Source organism: Bombina bombina, chromosome 8 (assembly GCF_027579735.1).
Source record: "Bombina bombina isolate aBomBom1 chromosome 8, aBomBom1.pri, whole genome shotgun sequence".
Taxonomy (NCBI): domain Eukaryota; kingdom Metazoa; phylum Chordata; class Amphibia; order Anura; family Bombinatoridae; genus Bombina; species Bombina bombina.
In genome coordinates, this window is record NC_069506.1 from 160917195 (window position 1) to 160925057 (window position 7863).

Genomic DNA, 7863 nt, shown 5'->3' on the forward strand with positions numbered 1-7863 from the left:
TGTAATTTTAAACAACTTTCCAATTTACTTTTATCACCAATTTTGCTTTGTTCTCTTGGTATTCTAGTTGAGAGCAAACCTAGAAAGGCTCATATGATAATTTCTAAGCCCTTGAAGGCCGCCTCTAATCACATGCTTTTGTATTTGCTTTTCACAGCAGGGGAGAGTAGTTCAGGTAAACCATATAGATAGCATTGTGATCACGCCCGTGAGTTGTGGCAGACACTGCACTAATTGGCTAAACTGCAAGTCAATAGATAATAACTAAAAGTCATGTGATTAGGGGCGGTCAGAAGATGCTTAGATACAAGATAGTCACAGCAGTAAAAAGTGTATTAATATAACTGTGTTGGTTATGCAAAACTGGGGAATGGGTAATAAAGGGATTATCTATCTTTTTAAACAACAAAAATTCTGGTGTTGACTGTCCCTTTAAAGGGACACTGTACCCAATTTTTTTCTTTTGTGATTTATATAAAGCATGCCATTTTAAGCAACTTTCTAAGTTACTCCTACTTTCAAATTTTCTTCATTCTCTTGGAATCTTCATTTGAAAAGCAAGTTTAGATGCCGGCCCATTTTTTGTGAACAACCTGGGTTGTCCTTGCTGATTGGACAGCCCCAATAAACAAGTGCTCTACAGGGTTCTGAAACAACAATTGGCTGGCTCCTTAGCTTAGATGCCTTCTTTTTTAAATAAAGATAGCAAGAGAACGAAGAAAAATTGATAATAGGAGTAATTTAGAAAGTTGCTTAAAATTGCATGCTCTTATCTGAATCACAAAAGAAAAAATTTGGGTTCAGTGTCCCTTTAACTACATAATTACTATAAAGTTTTTGTTTGTATAGGTAGGGGCACAAAATAATGTATTATATATAATAAATCGCAAATGTTAGGAACATGTGACCATAACAAATAAAAACTTAAAAGCCAACTGATACCCATAATGTTAAAGGAAAACACAATTTAACCAAAACAGCTGATTAAATGGATAATAAACTCAGAATTTAATATCACTGCAAAACTGTTTAACATGTTGGTAAATTTCAGACTTTAAAGGGACAGTAAATGCAAAAAATAATGTTACATAATTCTGCACATTGGGCTCCATTTACCATTGTAATTCTCCCACATTTACGCCTATAAATACGCTATCGGAATTGTTCTCTTATTTATCAAAGCAAAATATGCCTAAAAATAAGCAAATACGACCGCAAAATTCTCCCACTCTATTCTCTCTCGCCTAGGCGCACATGTGTGCCAAAGCACAAAAAGCTCTTTTTTGGTCGTATTTTTACAAATACGCCTTACTAATCACCGAAATTCAGATTTATCATTATTTTGCACCTTAGGAGAACCTAAAATTCTCCTATAAATACGACCAAGAAAGTTCTCCAAAACCACTGTGGAGAACATTGAATTTACTCCACTTTTTTCACGAGAGAAGATGGAATATTTCTTAATTTTGGCAGCTATAGCAATGAAATATGAATCAATGATATCAATTTTCTTTTGATAATATATTTTTAAATCAATAAACGTGAAGATACCTTTTTTTATTTTATGTTAATAATAAATAAATATATTATTTGAAAATAAAATGTGGTGTCCTATTAATTTCTATTTGTAAATGAAAACAATATTATCAGTCTAAAGCTAACAATAAATTATATCAAGTAGAGATATGATACATTATCCATAGTTACTAACATATTTTGGGTCACCACTGACATTTTTGCATATCTATAGGAGTCATAAGTACTGCAGGGGGTGTGGAAGGAGATAAAGGTGTTATTGTTTAAAACATCAGTTTTTGTTATTATAATTGTAGCATGTGTAAAAAAAATATAAAGCTTTCTTACACATGACTAAAACCAAAAAATGCATTTATTGATTAAATTACATGTATTCAGTTACATGTTTTGTCATAATTTAAAAATAAAATAATGATATATTTATTTTATCACATTAAATATAAATTAGGTTTGTATTTAAATAATGAAATACACAGTTAAGGGTGGTTTAAACAAGTTAGATTTCAATTAGAAAAAAAAAGTTAGGTTCTATACAAAAATTAAGTCTATTTGGGAGTATTTCTAATGATAAATAAGGCGCATATATAATACTAATGGAGAGATTAATCATTAATCCGCCACATCTCGCCTTTGGAAATTGGCGCTAAAATACTACCGTTTTAATGATAAATATGGGCGCACATGTGCGCCTCTTCAAAGGCGAGCTGCGGAGAACTGAAAGTCATATTTCAAGAATGAATGATAAATTGAGCCATAGTGCAGAATTATGTAACATTATCTTAGCGACAGGTTTAATAATCTAAAGATTTTAGATATTTTACCCCTTTAAGTTGAACTTACCTGGTCTCCTCTCCAGGATCTTCTGGTTGTGTCTTCTTTTTCAAAAGCGCTGTCTAATCACTGCGCCCCCGGTCGCACTATTGAACTGAATGTAACTCGCTCCCGCTACCAGACCGGGAGCACGCTACATTCAGTACAATACAGCGAAGCGCTTTTGAAAAAGAAGACACTATCAGAAGATCCTGTAGAGAAAACCAGGTAAGTTCAACTTTAAGGGGTGAAATCTCTAAAATCTTTAGATTTTTAAACCTGTCACTAAGATAAGGTTACATAATTCTGCAATATCTGCAGAATTATGTAACATTATTTTTTGCCTTTACTGTAAACATATTAGTGTACAAGCAAAACCGCATATTTATTTTTTAAAAAGTGTATATATATTTTAGAATACAAGATTTATACAAGATTTATAATCCTACTTGGTATCTGCTGTGCCTCCGGCCTCCTCTTTTGGCTGGGCTGTGACATAGAGAGCAGTCCCAGCCACTCTCTACATAGGCTTCCAAAGGGCTGGACTTCAAGAGTGTCATATGACACACACACTGATTGGATGTTTATTGGAATTGTGGGTCGACATAACATTGTAATAGAAGCATTACTATAGACACAGATTTAACCCTTTTTATGGATCGATAAAAAAAGTACACAAACTTTTTTAATGGCAAAGATTACATATATGGCATTAGATTTACTAAAATTTACCATCACTTTAATAAAGCAAAATAAATCATTGCAACATACATTCATTATTTCTGCTATTGCTGAAAAATACTTCTAAAAAGTATGCTTGTTCTGTTCTCTTCAGAGAAACTGGAAAACCTATGTTATACTTGCAAGATACCACAGCAATTGGTTAGATCAGAACACAAGCTCTTTTCACGTCTATCTGGCCATAGAAAAACAGACCAGAAAAAATGGATTCTGTCAAGAGGTGTACCTTTTAACTGCTGTTGAACTGAAACACCTTGTACATTTTTCCAACATAACAATGTATTTAAAACAGTACTTTTGTCATGCAGTGCTTATATGAGGATTAATGCTATGATGAGTTTGGTCTCTAATGCATATTAATATTGAAAATGAAATTATTGAAATTTTGGGTTTGGATTATAAATATTTATTTTTATTTCTCAGATAATACTGATAACTCTTGGTATCTAATAGACTCAAAATGAACATTAGCATAAAGACATATGTGATCTAGAGCTGGACAAATATTTATTTTTAAAAATCTGACAGAAATTAAGATAATCATTTTAGTTGATATGTTACTTAGAAAAGTGCACTCTCTCTATATAAAAGCATTACATGGGACAATCTCATACTGGGCCCTATCATCTTGGTACTCATGTATTCTTGCACCCTGTGACAAAAGTGGTGAACATTCACAGATTAGTGATGTTGTAGGCTTTTATGCAGCTGTATCGTCTACTTTGGGTTAGCACACAATAAAAAGCCAGAGGTTTACATTTTTGCCATTTTTATACACATTTTAAAAGTACATAACTTACATGAAAACAGCTACATAAATAATATATAGAGTAATGCAGCCACTTTAAAAATGTAAAGTTTAGCCTCTGTATCATGCACACTAACCCAAACTGCACAATACAGCTGTCAAAAAGCTGGCAACGTCACTGATTAGGGAACACGTTACCACTTCTGCCACAGACTGCAAGAATTCCTAAGCTTCAATATAGTGGTGCACAGTATGAAGATGCAAAGATTGACCAACCAACAGCAGGCGTTTTACCTGTACATGACTTAGCATGAGGGGTAGGAGGGACCCCTCCTCAAAGCTCCACCTTAGGCCCACTCTTGACCCAACCATATATATTATTCTTATTTGAGTAGAGACATCTCCCTGGGTGTCAGCAACACAAAAATGATTTGAACTATTTGACAGCCAGTAATACAAACACAGGAGTACAGATACAGACAAAAAATAAAACAAAATTCATTTTATTGGTATTTGCAGCTGTCTGTCAGTACCTATAAAACGTTTTTTTTTTTTTTTGCTCCAGTCAGCAAGCGCTACCCAGATGCTGAACCAAAAATGGGGCCTCTCTTAAGCTTACATTCCTGCTTTTTCAAATAAAGATACCAAGAGAACAAAGAAAAATTGAAAAGAGGAGTGAATTGGAAATTTGCTTAAAATGATATGCTCTATCTGAATCACGAAAGAAAAAAATTGGGTTCAGTACACCTTTAACTCCTTCACTGCGGGGAATAATAGACATTATGGTGTGCAGCTGCAATTAGAGGCCATATAATTACCAAAAAGCAATGACAAAGCCATATATGTCTGCTATTTCTGAATAAAGGGGATCTCAGAGAAGCTTTTACAACCATTTGTGCCATGATTGCACAAGCAGTATGTGAATAATTTCAGTGAGAAACCCAAAGTTTGTGAAAAATGTATTTTTTTTATTTTATCACATTTGGCAGTGAAATTAGTGGCATGAAATAGTGGCATGAAATATATCAAAATGGGCCTAGGTCAATACCTTGGGTTGTCTACATAAATATATATATAGTTTTCACAGGTAAATAAAACAACAAAAACCACATCTCTAATTCTGTTTAAATGTAGTGATAGCAAAAATGCTAAAACATCTCCAGTATTTTGGTCAAGTTTTCTCCGAAAATCCTGGTAGTGAAGGGGTTTATAGAAAAAAAAGCACAGAGCAGAGATTTTACCCCAGAATCTCAATGAAACACACATAGAAAAGCATCTTAACACATTCAAAGAATGCCAGTAACACAGTGATTTCATTTTTGTAATCTCCTTAACAGCAGGGCAGGACTTGAGCAGTGTCATTTCTTTCAGGACCACATTTGTAAGGCATAGTGACATATAAGGCCTTTAAATTTTGACAAGCGTTCAAGTGACTTTATAAAAAAAAAAAAACGACATTTTTAAGTGGCCAATATTTTTGAGTAGATTTTACTGGACAGCCTGCTTGAAATGCTGGGTTTGAATAGTGCTGAAGGCACAGAAGAAAAAAAACATAACATGGTGAGTAGTAACCATACTATTATAGTTGTGCTCAGAAGTTTAATGTTTCTTTAAAGAGACAGTAACCACTTCATAATTATTACATTTTTCTGCAGTCTTACAATAGATAAACATATCATCATGTTATTAGAATATATTAACCCTTTGTTTGCTACAATTGTCAATCTCCCCCCACCAGTTTCTTATTGGGAAAATCCAAACTGAACTTTATTCAGGAGATAAGGTTGTCTACTGTCTTTGTAAAAACAAAAACACAATTATTTGGCTTCATCAAAAATATAAACTGCAAATTAGATAGAGATGTGGCAAAGTTAGGTTTGCAAACCTTACGTGCTCTATCAGTTTTCAGCACTAGAAATTCCCATTTTCAGGCTTATATTACAAAAAAGGAGGCAAAATAATGAATGAAAATACAATGGAAAGTGGTTTCATGGTTTAAGCATTGTATATTACATTTTAGAGTGTTTACGGTCCTTTTAAGGGACATGTCATGTACATTTTAAATGTGTTCTTTTCAATTACATACTACACTTCACATAAACATGTATTATTTATATAAACAAACCTGCAAAATGTATCTACAATAGCAGACTGAACTCCCGTCGCATCATAATTTATAGGAATAAATCCTATATACTGTTTGTCTCCAATGTATTTTATTTTATAACATTTTATTGGCACATTTGAAAGGAAAAAAAAATACAAAATGAACAAAGACAAATCCGATATATCAATACAAATGTAACAAGCAAATAATTCAGGAAACGCTAAAAGAAGGTTTTGTCTCCCACAGTAACAGTAAATGAAGCTTTGCCGCTCATTTTATCATGCACATCAGACACAAAGCACTGCTATTTATTTATCACTTGCCGTGTGTGGTAAAGGGGTCATTCAACCACAACTCTTACGTCACCAGTCACAAAAAAAATACAACAAACTCTAACCTCTGGGAGCACACGGCTGACATTGAAATTGTGCGCATGCGTAGTAAAATCCGTGTATCGTCCCTTTAGAAATACGTCACGACCAGCTTTGACTACAGGAACCACGGGATCAGCTTATAAAATTATGCAGTGTATTATTTTCACTATTTTAATTATGTTGCTTTTTTTATGTGGAAGTTGATCTAAAATTGTTAGAGAATTCAAAAAGCGTGATTGAAATGGGATTTAAGAGATCATAATAATTTTTAAGTTAAATAAAAATATTTCTATCCTGTCTCGAAGATACATATTTTTGTTTAAAATCGGTTCTGCACAAGACGAAAAAACAAATATATTGACCAATTTGAGTCTGTTAAAAATACGTTTTCTATTTTACCAACCTCTTCCCTTTCAAATTTCCACTTAGGCTTTGTGTGCACTTAGTCACTATACATGGTTTTAATATTGATTTAATATTTAAGGGACATTCCAGCCCAGATTAAAATACACATAAGTACCTTTCATTTCTGAGTAAAATCTTATTTTAGCATTCTACATAATTGTCTCAACCATACAACATAATTTAAAGTCAAATATTTGTATGGGGGTTCTTACGGGGGCTACCAACAATACTGTACTGTTCATGTGTCCATGGACCAAAAGGGGCGGGGTATATTTTGGGGTCTAAAATTCCTTCCACCCCCAATGCCATAGACTTTCAACAGGCATGCTTCAGCTCTGTTTATAAACATTGGTACAATGTTTCAAACCCTCAGCCTACTTACTTTTATACATTTGTAGCTTTATGTTTAACACTGACAATGCAACATACCCTTTGCTGGCACAAAATCTACTACTGAGGAGTGAGAAAATACTCATCACAGATAGATCAGAGGAGCATGTTAATAGTCTTAAAGGGACATAGAAACCAAAAAATTTCTTTCATGATTCAGATAGAGTATACAATTTTAAATAACTTTTCAATTTACTTCTATTCTCTATTTGCTTCATGCTCTTGGTATCCTTTGCTTAAAAGCATATCTAGATAGGCTCAGGAGCTTGGAACTAGCTGCTGTTTGGTGGCGGAACTTGCATGCCCATTTTTTTGTGTTCAGCAAGTTACCAAGAGTGTATTGCTGCTTCTTCAATAAAGATACCAAGAGAAAGAAGCCATATTGACAAGATAAGTTGTAAAATGTATAACCTATCTGAATCATGAAAGAAAGATTTGGGGTTTAACCTTTAATGGGACAGCTCACAGTATGTACACACACATCTGCATTCTGCATATAGTCTTAGATGTACAAACCACAGTAGGCACACATGCACACAATGTGTGCCAGTATTAAAGGGACAGATCACAGTAAGTGCACACAGTCTTAAAGTGATGTTAAACTTTCCACTTTTAATAATCAGATCCTGAATGTTAGTGATATTTTAGATGGACTTTAATTGATCATTTCTAATAAAGATGCGCTTTAACTTACTTTTTATTTTAGCCATGCCAATTTAATACATAGCACTCCCATCGCTAACTTCAAAAAT

General features: G+C 33.6%; 1 protein-coding gene across 1 annotated transcript in view; it reads right to left on the reverse strand.

The window, feature by feature from the left end:
- TMEM143 (transmembrane protein 143) overlaps positions 1–6439 on the reverse strand; it is a 134818-nt gene extending 128379 nt beyond the window's left edge. The window contains exon 1 of the mRNA XM_053690669.1: positions 6340–6439. The gene's annotated coding sequence lies outside the window, so the exon portion shown is untranslated. The remainder of the gene's footprint in view (positions 1–6339) is intronic.
- Positions 6440–7863: the final 1424 nt, after the last annotated feature.